The sequence below is a fragment of the Anguilla rostrata genome, chromosome 10 (genome assembly GCF_018555375.3).
Source record: "Anguilla rostrata isolate EN2019 chromosome 10, ASM1855537v3, whole genome shotgun sequence".
NCBI classification, from domain to species: domain Eukaryota; kingdom Metazoa; phylum Chordata; class Actinopteri; order Anguilliformes; family Anguillidae; genus Anguilla; species Anguilla rostrata.
The window spans coordinates 22227486-22240047 of record NC_057942.1 but is presented as its reverse complement, the minus strand read 5'-3'; the positions used below and the strand labels follow the sequence as shown (position 1 = coordinate 22240047).

Sequence of the window (12562 nt, the reverse complement as noted above, 5' to 3'; positions counted from 1 at the left end):
ACGTTGAATTTCTAATTATTATTAGGCTATCGTTTTTTTCTTGTAAATCATCAAAACCAATGGAGAAAAGCCAATATACGCAAGGAGCCCCCAGAACCGATTCTGAGAACCACTGTCTTAAATGCCTAGCTTGTCGGTCTCTTAAATGCTAAAAACATATTTCTTTCTAAATGCCAAGATGGTTAATTTCGTTAAATTCTGTGTGTGTGATTTCAGCAAATGAACCTTGAGACTCTTAATTCGCTTCGTGAAACTGAAAAAGTGTTTATCCCAAAATCGGGATTATAGTAGCTTTGTCACATGCTTGAAGCATGGCCCAGGTAGACATTTACGGAATGTACACGACTGACAAGCCGCCAAACACGTTTGACAGATTGAATGTTTGCCGGTTAAGGTTAGCTAGCTAGTCAAACGGCTTGGTAGCCGAAGTTGCGAACTGTTTTAGCACAGGCTACTGCTGGTTTACCAAATATAGCAGGCTGATTACGCTTTCTGCCGAGTAATTATTTGGTTAAGTAGGCTAAAGGAAATAGTAAAAATGACTCGGCTACCGAAAAACTTAAGAGGAGGATTATTTTATGGTCGTCTAGTGCAGCTGTAAATAGCACACGCCATAATGAAATCACCACGAAATGGGATGCCTGCATTTTCAGACTTAGCACAGGCGGACCGTAGCCGGAGCCGCAATGGCAAGGCCAAGAAGCGCCACCGCCCACCCCAGTGACCATAGACTGTGGCCCCTACTGTAGCATAGTCCTCCGAAGTAATCCGGAAGTGACGCAAGCTGTACCTCATTGGTCCAGAACAAATATTGGCCCTGTGCCCAAATGATGCAATAAATCATAAAATAGACCCATGGACAGTCATAAGACGAATAAAATACACCTATTATGACTATTTGTTCTTGTGAGAAAAAATTAGTGGCTTTGTATTTTTATTGCATTTGTACCGTAGACTTACATGGAAACCGGATATGAAAACACCTATACTGGAGCCATCCGTAGTGGCGCTAGTGAGCAACCAGGAACTACAACACCAGGAAATGAGCTTCAAAAACGAAGTCTGGTTTTGGCCGCTTGGTCGCAACATTACCAACAGGTGACGTTGTGACAACATTGCTGTATGATGGCAAAATTACCAGACCTCATGGAGACTGTTCTGCAACTTTGCAGTAACGTTATAGAATTACCTAAATACGATGTAATTTAATAACGTAACAATTACGTTATACCACAGTCCTCATCCTTACTTAATTTGAAACGTTACTGGTAGGTTGTCAGAACGTTTGTAAATGACGTATTGGTTTACAGTAAAATATCTATCTGTCTGTCTGCGCGAGAAACCTTGGAAGGAACCAGGCTCAAGGGGGAAACCCATCCTCCTCGGGTCGGCTCAGGGTGCCGACTGGTGACCAGCATGTCAGCCAGTTTATGCAGAAGATATGATATGTGATGTGGCTCAGATGATGGGTGGGGCCGGGTGGCGGTGATGGGGAACAGCAGGTGGCGGCAGATGTGGGCAGGGTGGAGGCAATGACGAAGTAGGGGCTGGACCGCAGAGGTGGGGGAGACCAGACGACTCTCGAAGCACTCTCGAGGGTTGGGGCAAGAGCCCCGCCAGCAGCATGGGGAAGAGGGTGGAAACAGCAGTTAAGGAATTTGCAATATAGCAGACAGTGAGTAAGTGCCAGTGGTATGTATTGGGGGACCCCGCCAGGAGTAGAATATAGCTGCATATCTACTAGGACAGGGATGGAGAGCCCATGCAGTCATGAGGGGTAGACAACCATACCCGCCTATCAAGAACCAGCCCATGTAAAGTCGGGTCACAGCTGATTGACAGGTGACAGTAAGGAAAGGATTGCCACCTATAAAGCTCTATGACTACAGGCTTCTCGCACCCTGTCTCCAGACTACAACTGATTGTAAGCTTGAGCATAGAGGTGCGTTTTTAATCTAGATTTAAATATTGAGACTGTGTCTGACTCCTTTATAAATATTGGAAGCTGGTTCCACAGTAGTGGGGCCCTGTAGGAGAAAGCCCTACCACCTTTTAGGTTCTTGGAAATTCTTGGGACTACCAAGTAGCCTGCGTCTTAAGATCGGAGTGACCTTGTGGGCTTATAAGGTAGGAGCAGGTTCGATATGTACACAGGTGCACGTCCATGCAGAGCTTTAAAAGTCAGGAGCAAAACCTTGAAGTCTATCCTATGCTTAATGGGTAGCCAGTGAAGCGACGCTAGTACTGGTGTAATGTGCTCATACTTCTTAGTTCTGCTCAAGATACGAGCAGCTGCATTCTGCACAAGCTGGAGACTCTTTAACGAGTTATTAGGGCAGCCAGAAAGCAGGGCGTTACAGTAGTCTAACCTAGACGTAACAAACGCATGGATTAATTTTTCAGCATCCTCGACTGACAGGAAATGTCTAATTTTAGCTATGTTGCGCAGCTGAAAGAAGGCAATTCTGGATATGTTTTTTATATGGGTGTCAAAAGATAGATCAGGATCAATGGTGACACCAAGGTCTTTAACGACCATATTAGGTTCAGCCAAACAACCATCACAGTTTAAGGTGAGAGTAGACAATTTCTCCCTTAATATTTTGGGACCTAAAACCAACATTTCAGTCTTGTCTGAATTTAGGAGCAGAAAATTTGAAAGCATCCAAACCTTGATATCTACAATACAGGCCTCTAACCGTGAAAGCGGCAGTGCTTCGCCAGGTTTCATTGAAATATAAATCTGGGTATCGTCCGCACAACAGTGGAACTCTACGCCATGTGCCCGGATAATATTGCCAAGTGGTAGCATATATAGCGAGAAGAGTACTGGTCCTAGTACTGATCCTTGTGGAATACCGTATTTCATTATTGAGGAGCTGGACTCATCTTCTTTTAATCTGACAAACTGTTTCCTGTCACATAGGTATGATCCAAACCATGCGAGTGCCTGTCCATGAAGTCCAACACAGGCCTGGAGTCTGTCCAGAAGAATTCCATGGTCAATTGTATCAAAAGCTGCACTCAGGTCGAGGAGCACAAGAACCGACACAGAGTTACGGTCGGCTGACAGTAGTAAATCATTTGTAACTTTAGGATTATGTATCTGTTCGGATTATGAGGGGTCCAAGCAGCGAAGCTGGTATTAGAATATTCCGACGTTCGGTCGTTTTGAGTCAAATGTAAAAGCCAGGGAAAATTGTCTCCCGCATTACTGATTGAGAGGATGAAAAGTGTAATTTGTCAGAATCTTCGCTAGAAGGCAGTAGCAACTAAGGTTGCCAAGTGAGGTGACTTGCGCTTGTGCACTCAACTCCTTGATACAGCGCAAGCTTTGACTCAGTTCACTTCAGTAGCAATAGGTGTTCCAATTTGGAAATATTTTATTATAGATAGATGCTGTATTGTTATTGAAATATGCTGTTTTTAAATCTATTTAAAGGTGAAAGACCTGTTTTAAAGATGATTTAGTTTACAACTGTTTAATTTTTGAAATATATTTAACATATTTTTCTATTGTTCAGTGTTGTAACAGTATAGGCCTATGCATATTAATATGTTGAAGAGGCTTCAATTTAAAGGTTGTTAATGAACCAGGTTGTTAATAAACCATGAATTCGAAAATGAGGTCAACCCTTGTGGACATTACGTTTCTGATCTATTAAGGTAATTTCAGTATCGTTAGGTACCAAGTATCAAATTAGCATCGTTTAAGTTTCAAGTATCATTTCAGTATTGAGTATCGTAATACTAAACCTGGTATCAGTATCACAGTCAAAATTTTGGTATCGTGACAACACTAGTGTGACGCCTTTTTTAGTTGCGGCGCAGAAACACTGCAGCTGTGCATACACGCCGGACCATCTAAGTGTTACGACATGCCATCTAAGTGTTACGACATAGTAAAGGCCTTTACGGGAAGCGGCCAGGTCATATCCATGTCATCCGACAGCGTCTCTTAGCACAAAATTGGCCATAAGTCATCAGTATTTTATACGATCATCATGATATTCAGTAGATATGTTGGGTGAAGGCATATGATCATGAGGACAATGCCATTTTAAAATCGCTCCATAGGGGGCGTGATGGTGCCAATGCTTGGACCCCTCCCAACGCCGCTTGCGGCTTTAATTATTATTCTTATTTTTCTCCGCTAAAAGTGTCTGAGGCTCAGAAACCATACGTCCTAGAGCAACCAAATTTGGCAGATGGGTTCCTATGGCCCCCCACTACTCAGGCACTAAAAATCACCTATGTTGGCCAAATGGTGGCGCTATAACAAAGGGTTTTGCGCAAAAAGCCATAACTCCCAAACCATAAGTTAGATCAACACAAAACTTCATCGACCTATGCATCTGAACGTGCTCTACAACTTTGCCATTGGCACCACCTATGTCCGCCATATTGTTTGCCCGCCATTTAGACTTTTTAGTTGGAGCGTGGAAGTTTTCTCCGCTAAAATGTCTGAGGCTCAGCAACCATAAGTTGTACACCAACCAAATTTGGTGGGTGGGCTCCTATGGCCCCCCACTACTCAGGCACTACAAATCACCTATGTCGGCCAGATGGTGGCGCTATAACAAAAAGCGTCCTGTTTAAAAGGTCATAACTCCCACACCGTATGTCAGATCAACACAAAACTTCATCGACCGATGCATCTGAATGTGCTCTACAACTTTGCTTTTGGGCCCACCTATGTCCGCCATATGGTTTGCCCGCCATTTGGACTTCTTTATTAGTTGGGGTGCGGAAAAGCTGGAGCTTTTTTTTGGAGGATGAATCATTACTTTTCTTTGGCATGGATCCATTTGAAGACAATATCGGGTGAGTTCATTTAGTCTTTACATCCGTCATATGTCCGGCATATGTCATATTTACGGCAAGCGGCTAGAAGACATCCATGGCGACGCAAGTAATCCGACACAGTAGGGTCCAGTTTTTATCAGTGAGGGGAGTGTCTGAACTTCATAATGGACGATATTATCTATCTGGGCATTCATAAAAATATTCTTTCACCACTGAAAAATCGTCTGCCCTCATAGCAACAAGTAAACCCGACAATAGCCCTAAGATATGCCAATACGGCAGTGAAACCGCTGCTCACTGAGTAACGAAATAAATGAGACAACGTGCATTTGTGATGCCTGAGTTCCAAAATAGCTGTGCGTAATACCACACCTGCTGTGTACGGTGTTGTCGCCCTTTTTATTCAGTAGGCCAGAGTAAAAGCTTTCTAATGATGTATAACATGTCTGATGTTGCTTTTGGAATAGCGTTCTATATGTGAGCGTAACCGAAAATGTTCTTATCTTCGCATTCACTTAGGCATTCACTCTGTTTGGTAGCAGTATAGAGGCTGCAACTAACGAAACGTTGTCAACGATATTGCGTAATTTCTTTGGTAGTACAATTATTATTGAGGACTTCTCGGCATACACTGTTAAAAAAATCTGTAATTTTATGGTACGTATACTAGTATTTTAACTGCATTATTCCCTCATAACCTTTTCACTGACTTTTTCCTTTAAATGCGATGCATTGTGGGTGCCATGGTGAGTTGTAGGCCTACATTGCGATACACGCAGGAGCGGTGAGAACTGCGGTAAGAATCTTGAATCTTTCTATCTTTGACGTAGTTAACCATTTAAAGTTTAATAGTAGGCTATTTGGGCTACGGGTCTGTTTACGATCTAGATTAACATTATATTTACTATTTAATTGACCTAGCCAGCTGGCGGCAGTAATTCAAATTTGGCCAATTGGATAGCTAACATTAAGTATAATAATAAGTTCACGGTTACGTTTTGTAAGGTGAAATAACGATTTTTAGCTGTTGTGTGCTTACACATATTCCGTTTCTTTTCCTGATCTAAGATGCATAAAGTCATTTACTGTGCTAACTAACGTTATCAAAACGGGCAGCAGAACAGGCGCCATTAAATGTGTGCAGGAGGAGTGCCTGTGGACTTAATCTCCAGTTCTACCAAGTAATTCTTATTTTAACGAGATTATTTAACAACGTGCTTGTTCTCATAAACTTTGTCTGCCATTGGCAAAATGTACAGCCGAAAACCTGGAGTCATAGGAAACCTTGTGTCATAGCCATCTCAATTTGGGTTGCTGAAGGCTTAGGCTACTTACCGTACCCTCTTCCACGTAACCGTTGCTACCTCTCACGTTTCTGTCATCTGAAGCTAGTTTGATTTTTGCCAGTAGTAACATTAGCAATGGTGTTCACTTGCAGCATGTGTGGTTTTAAAAGCATCTCGGTAATTTCATTATGTTAAACATTGTAGGCTACATAGGAATATCAATACGGCCAGTTTTGCCTGTGGTTTCCCTACGTGTGGTAAAAGATTTTTATCTTATAATGCTTCTAACTTGCATGTCACTAGGGATCACCACAAAACAAGGATACAGGCACGTTATAACCGCTATATTTCTGTGCCTTTGAAGTGTGCTTTGGATTGTTGCAGCAAACAATGTCAAAATTTTACAGAGCTTGTTTCCCACCTGAATTCTCATATGAATGAGGGTCTTGAAATACCATGTCCCTATGATGGCTGTTCAAAATATTTCAAATTAAGAACATCCTTTTCCTCCCATATTTCTAGATACCACAAAAACTGGGACCTAACCCATTTAAAATCTGTCCACTTACATGTGTGTGACCTGACCCTAATTCCAGATGGGCCTACTGGATTAGACAGTTCATCAGCACAGGAAGAGGTGAGTGTTGTAGAAGGTACGAGCAGTGTAAAGGAGGATGTAAATAATAACTTAAAAGACAAATACACTGAAAACCTAGCACTTTTTTTGGGGGGTGGGGGGGGGGGGGGGCTTGCAAGTGAAGTATTTAGTTCCTGCATTGAGGACCTCAGCCTGGTAACTGCAGATGATCTGGAAGGAATTCTACGATCTATACAATATAGAAGATTGATTCAGGCATTTAGTACAGGTATTTTGAAATCATCTTTGTCCATGTATAGTGAACACTCCTGCTTATAGGTTATGCTTGTCGTACTGTAATGTAATTGAAGACCAGAATGAAAATATGAGACATGCTTATAATATAATTTGTTTTAGCCAAGTGCATAGGTCTCCAGTCCTGTGTGTTTGTGTATAAAGACCATTTAAAAGTAAAAGTAGCGTTTCTGCATCTCTTTAAAATAGGAAGTCACAGCTTGGAAAAGATTGTGCAAAAAGTAAGGAAGACTTCTGTGGAAATCTCTAGATGTTAAATTGTGTAACTTTAAAAAAAAAATTATTTCTTTCGTAGGACCATCAAATAGCGTACAGTTTTCCCCAACAACAGCAGCACAGAGAGCATGTGGAACCGCAGAACCATCAGCCAGCAATGTTGGCCCTACGTCATCACAATCACCAAGAACCACTGGGAATTTTCAAATTCCATGGGACAAATTTCCTCCAGAACTTACAAAAGCCATCTCGGAGAAAACTCGCCCACGTCCAGCATGAAGATGAGAAATGGTTTGTATTGTTTTTAATGAGTTGCTTACCACAGACAAAAACAGACCAGACGAGACATTCTTTGAAAAATTGCCCAAGAAATTGTTCCAAAATACCCAAAGACTTTTTTTTCTGATGTATGTGGGGATGACATTGTTGGCACAGGATATGACTCTTTAATGCTTCAAATGGAGAACAGAGTGGAAAACTGTAACAGGCAGATAACTGTCAAATCAAAGAGGCAAGCAGAGGGTGATGCCATTCCCAAAAAACCCAAGCTGTATGATCGATATGGCTGTGTACAGTGGCAACCAGATCTCCCGGCCAATGAAGATGAGACGAGTCAGAATGACAAGAAGACAGAGCTGCAAAATGCATATGCAGGTAGCCTACTCCCAGAGACGTGTGTCGAGAAGCTAATGGCTGAAACCTTTCACAGCCAACGCATCTCAATTAACAGTGACAGTTACTGAGTTGAAAAATGAGTGGCCCTACTTGTTTGAAGCTACTCATTTCTTTGATCATACTGAAAGACTACTTGGTATCCCTGTTCAAAAAAAGCTGGCAGAGGAACTGTCAACAAAGGGAAAAACAATAGTGAACTTTTTTTTTACAAACAAAACCAATTCAGTTTTCAGGAATGCAGGAAAAACTCAAAGACCCCTTGGAGCTGGTCTCCAGCATCGGCAAATATCTTGGTGACAACACAGATGAACTACTAATCCACAGAGGTGAGTATTTTTATTTTTTTACCTTTAATGTGATAAATATGTTTGCAGTATGTTAGATAGTATATTAATAATGAGAATTAACTTTATTTTCAAGAGAATAATGTGTTTGTCAAAAGCAAATACATACACTTGCTGCCACTTCAGTGTCTGTTTTATTTTGTCTTATTTTATGTTTTGAAGGGCCTCAACCTTACCACACTGACTTTGCCAAGCACTCCATGTGTCATCATCCTTGGTAAGCAAATTGTGATGTGCATTACTTAAGAATAGCACTGATTTGACAAAAAATGTTTTGTCTCAATCTCAAGGTTGTGGGCAGCTAAACTGGAGAGCTCTCGGATTATGTGTGTTTCAGGTGATGAACGGTATCACATGGCTGTTGACCAGACGATTGTGAACGACCATGTCCACAGCCCATTGACTGCATTGAGCTATTTATTTAGTCTGTACTATGTGCTCAATATACGATATCCAAAGGATGCAGCTTTGTCACTGGAGTTTATGCAAAGGTTGGTATCCTACAAGGGCTGTTTCGACAAGAAATATATTACTGGATTTACGCTACCAAGTTTGTGTCTGTTGTCTGATTCTGTGCAACAGAAGTCTCCTGGGGATCAATCCTGGACGAGGGTCCAAAGCAGAGCAGATAGGGAAAAAGGCGCACAAGATTCATCCTAAATTGTTAAAGTTCCTCTCTGAACTAAGTGACTACCAAAATCCATGGAGAATCTAATTGAGGTGAGTTGGAATATATCTAAATTAAGTGAGCAAACCTCATGTCAACAAAAACTCAAAATGTGTCTTATAAGAACGAGGCAACCTCTGAGTTTGTTCATCAAAAACATGATCCTGTCAAAAACAAGGCATGAAATTAGAACAACTTACTTAGCTTACAGTGTATGTGTGTGTTGCAGTTCATGCAGGAGTCTCCAGGTGTGTGTCTCTCACTACTGCAGTGCACCACAGTGGCCAAGGAGAGATGACAAACTCCACGCTGTTCTACTGGAGCCAGTGCCACCATGTGTGTGTGAGGTTAAGCAGTGTGTTTGTGTGTGAGAGGCTCGTAAAATGCAACATGAGCAGAAAACATGCACACGTTGTAAACAATTTACTGTTTCATTACTTTCTCATCGTCAATTCCATATAGGCTAATTGCAAAATGACAAGAATAGAACTAAAACTCGGACTTGCGTGAAAATTTAAATTAGTAGTGGTACAGCCACCGTTTGCTTTCCTTCAAAGTTACTGCTAGCCGAGCAGCGAAGTGTGCCCTCCAGCTGCGAACCATGCGCCATAAATTAGTCCATAGTCTTCCTGGTCTTTTCGTGGAATTGAAGAATGGCAGTAAAATGGAGTAAAATTACGGCAGTCTGAAAAAGCTAAAGGGACGATTACTAGAATTAACCTGTTATTTTACCCTGACAAAAAGTGCGGAATGTGATTTCCAGTTTGCTTTCACTGTATCACCAATGTTAATTACGCAGAACTACCACATACCTCACATAACTGTATCAAACGTTTTGAGTCAATTACAACGGGCTAACAAAGAAAATCCGGAAGAAAATATTCAGCAACCGAATTAATCCGTTTGAATGTTTTGGTAGCCTACGTAATATGCTGTCCCAGCACGAATGCTTAGCATTTTATACAACGAATACTAAAGCAAGAAAAGAACAGAAGAGCACATGTTATAATTCCAAGACGTTGGCAGGCTATAACCAAAACTAGGCTACTGCGCTGCATAACATACAAGTTTGATTTGAAGTTATGATGAAAATAAATTGGTTTGCGACTGCATATTTTCAAACATGGCGGTTGAAAATAAAGACAAAAAAATGCTGCGAGTACTCGACCAATCAGAAATGTTCAGCGCTGCAAGCTCCACCCAAAAGGTTCCTGTACTTTCGGAAAGTACTACCCCCCGAGCAGGAACTTTTTGGGGGGTAAAATAAAGCCCCAGGAACTAAATTTAGACCCTAGTTCCTGCGGTGGAAACGCACTGAGTTCCTCAAAATGTTCCTAGTTCCGGGGTAAAGTTCCTGCGGTGGAAATGCGGCTAAAGTCCCTGCTCGGCGGGTAGTACTTTCCAAAAGTACAGGAAGGTTGGCGGTGAGCCTTAAAGAGCTGAACATTTCTGATTGGTCGAGTAAAAATCTGCAGCTGCAAACCGATTTATTATTTTCATAATAATAACGTGAATTCAGACTTTTGGTTATAGCCTGCCAACTTCTTGGAACAGATGAGAAATTAAGATTGAGCATTATAACATGTATGCTCTTCTGTTTTTTTCTTGATTTAGCATTAAGTCTGTTTTTATAAAATATTAAGCATTTGTGCTCGGACAGCATATTACGTACCAAAACGCTTTAATTCGGTTGCTGAATATTTCCATTCAGATTTTCTTTGTTAGCCCATTATAACTGACTGAAAACGTTTCAGGTATGCGGTAGTTCTGCGTAATTTACATTGGGGATACAGTAAATGCAAACAGGGAAAAATCGCCTTCCGCACTTTTTGTCAGGGTAAAATAACAGGTTAATTCTAGTAATCGTCCCTTTTGCTTTTTCAAACTACCATAATTTTACTCTGCGATTCTTCAATTCCACAAAAAGGCTGGAAGGACTAGACTCTAATTTATGCTGCATGGTTCGCATCTGTATTTAGCTGCTCCGCTAGCAAGTATTTAGCTGCTCCGCTAGCAGTAACTTTGAAGGAATCTAGAAGATGAAAGCAAACGGTGGCTGTACCGCTGCAATATTAATTAAAAATGTCACGCAAGTGTCATTGTATTTATTCTTGTCATTTTGCGATTATATGGAAATGATGATGAGTCGAATTACTCAATTCAACAGCAAATTGTTTGACGTGTTCATGTTTTCTGCTATAAATGTTGTTACCAGTTATTTCTGGAATGTGAATGCATTCAGCCGCCTCGGATGTCAAGACGTCAAAGTGAATGTTCGCATAAAAACATAGTGTGTTTGAGGGGATATATAAAACAGTTACAATCTATTGGCCTGTTATATCATGTTTGTTGTTCTTGTCAGGGTAAATCAGTTCAGATACAAGTCTTATCACTTATAACTAGGGTTGGGTACCAAAAACCGGCACCGGATCCTGTATGGTCAGCACCGACCAGACCGAATCACTGCGCAAATTTCGGTGCCTCGTTTCGGTGCCACTTTTAGTCCCTCCACGAAATCGCAATCTTGCTATGCTATAATTCATGCAAATTCAACCAACGAGACAACATTTTAAGAAATTATACTATGCCATTCTATAGTCAATATCTGCGACTAAATATTAAATGCACATTGGTTTTACGCATAGAGATGTCCCTTTTGAGTCTGAGTGGTCATTGTGTTGGACAATCCGTTTGTGAAATATACGAGTATTTGTGATGCCTGCCTACCTTCCAAAATAGGTGTGCATAATGCCACGTGTTCTTTACGGCATTGTCATACAGTCTGGCCGATTGACAATTTGTTTCTTCAGCAGGACAGTATAAGCTTTCTAACGATGTATAACATGTCTAATTTTGCTTTTGGAATAGCGTTTTATAGGTCAGCGTACCCGACAATTTTCTTTTCGCATTCACTTACACATTTACTGTGGTAGCAGTAAATACCCTGCATCTAACGAAACGTTGTCAACGATATTGTGTAATTTCTTGGAAAGTAGGCTACTTATTATTGAGGCGCTCGGGGCATAGCTAAGTCATATGTTTGCTGATACAGCTATCTGACATTGTTTTCTGGAGAAAACCGAACCGGATAGTCATTGATTTACTGTCTCTGTCTCTATCTACTGAACACATTATTGCTATGTAAGTATTACTGCTGAGAATATTTCAGGTATGTATGTTATTTTTGAAATTGAGTGTGTTTAAATAGGTTAGTGGTATTACATAATGTGGATATTTCACACTGTAAGTGTAAGTGTTACTTAGTACTGTAATCGTTTTTGTGAGGCATACAACAGTGATGAGGAGAGTATTGGAACATTGCCAAAACGTGGTGGACGGTTGAAAATGGTTTTCATATCGTTCCATCCCCATACAAGAAAACATACGAGAGTACAGAGTGTAGAAATGCATACAATAGTTAATTATTACTCATTTAGGTACTGTGCAGCATTGTGTGACAATATTTGTGCATTATGTTTAAATCTGATATCAATGTTTCATCTTCAGCCTTCATAAGGGGCTCATGTATATGCTTTACAATGGAGGAAAAAAATTTTTATTCCTTTTTGGAGAGGTTTTGTATTTGTTTATGGACCCCTAGCTATTTTAGACCATTGTACGGACAGAAAGCTTGTAATTATCACTTTAAAATGCACAGTGAGTTCCTTCAGTAAAA

The 12562-nt window shown here is 40.8% G+C and overlaps 3 long non-coding RNA genes across 3 annotated transcripts in view; 2 read left to right on the top strand and 1 right to left on the bottom strand.

Moving 5' to 3' along the window:
• LOC135233773 (uncharacterized) overlaps positions 1 to 12562 on the bottom strand; it is a 392830-nt gene that overhangs the window by 51315 nt on the left and 328953 nt on the right. The gene's annotated exons all lie outside the window — the stretch shown is intronic.
• Positions 6387 to 7935, top strand: LOC135264497 (uncharacterized). Its single transcript, XR_010332710.1, has 2 exons — positions 6387 to 6729; positions 7280 to 7935. It is a non-coding gene; the product is annotated as an uncharacterized LOC135264497 (long non-coding RNA).
• On the top strand, positions 8271 to 9259 carry LOC135264496 (uncharacterized). Its single transcript, XR_010332709.1, has 4 exons — positions 8271 to 8436; positions 8557 to 8710; positions 8802 to 8939; positions 9116 to 9259. It is a non-coding gene; the product is annotated as an uncharacterized LOC135264496 (long non-coding RNA).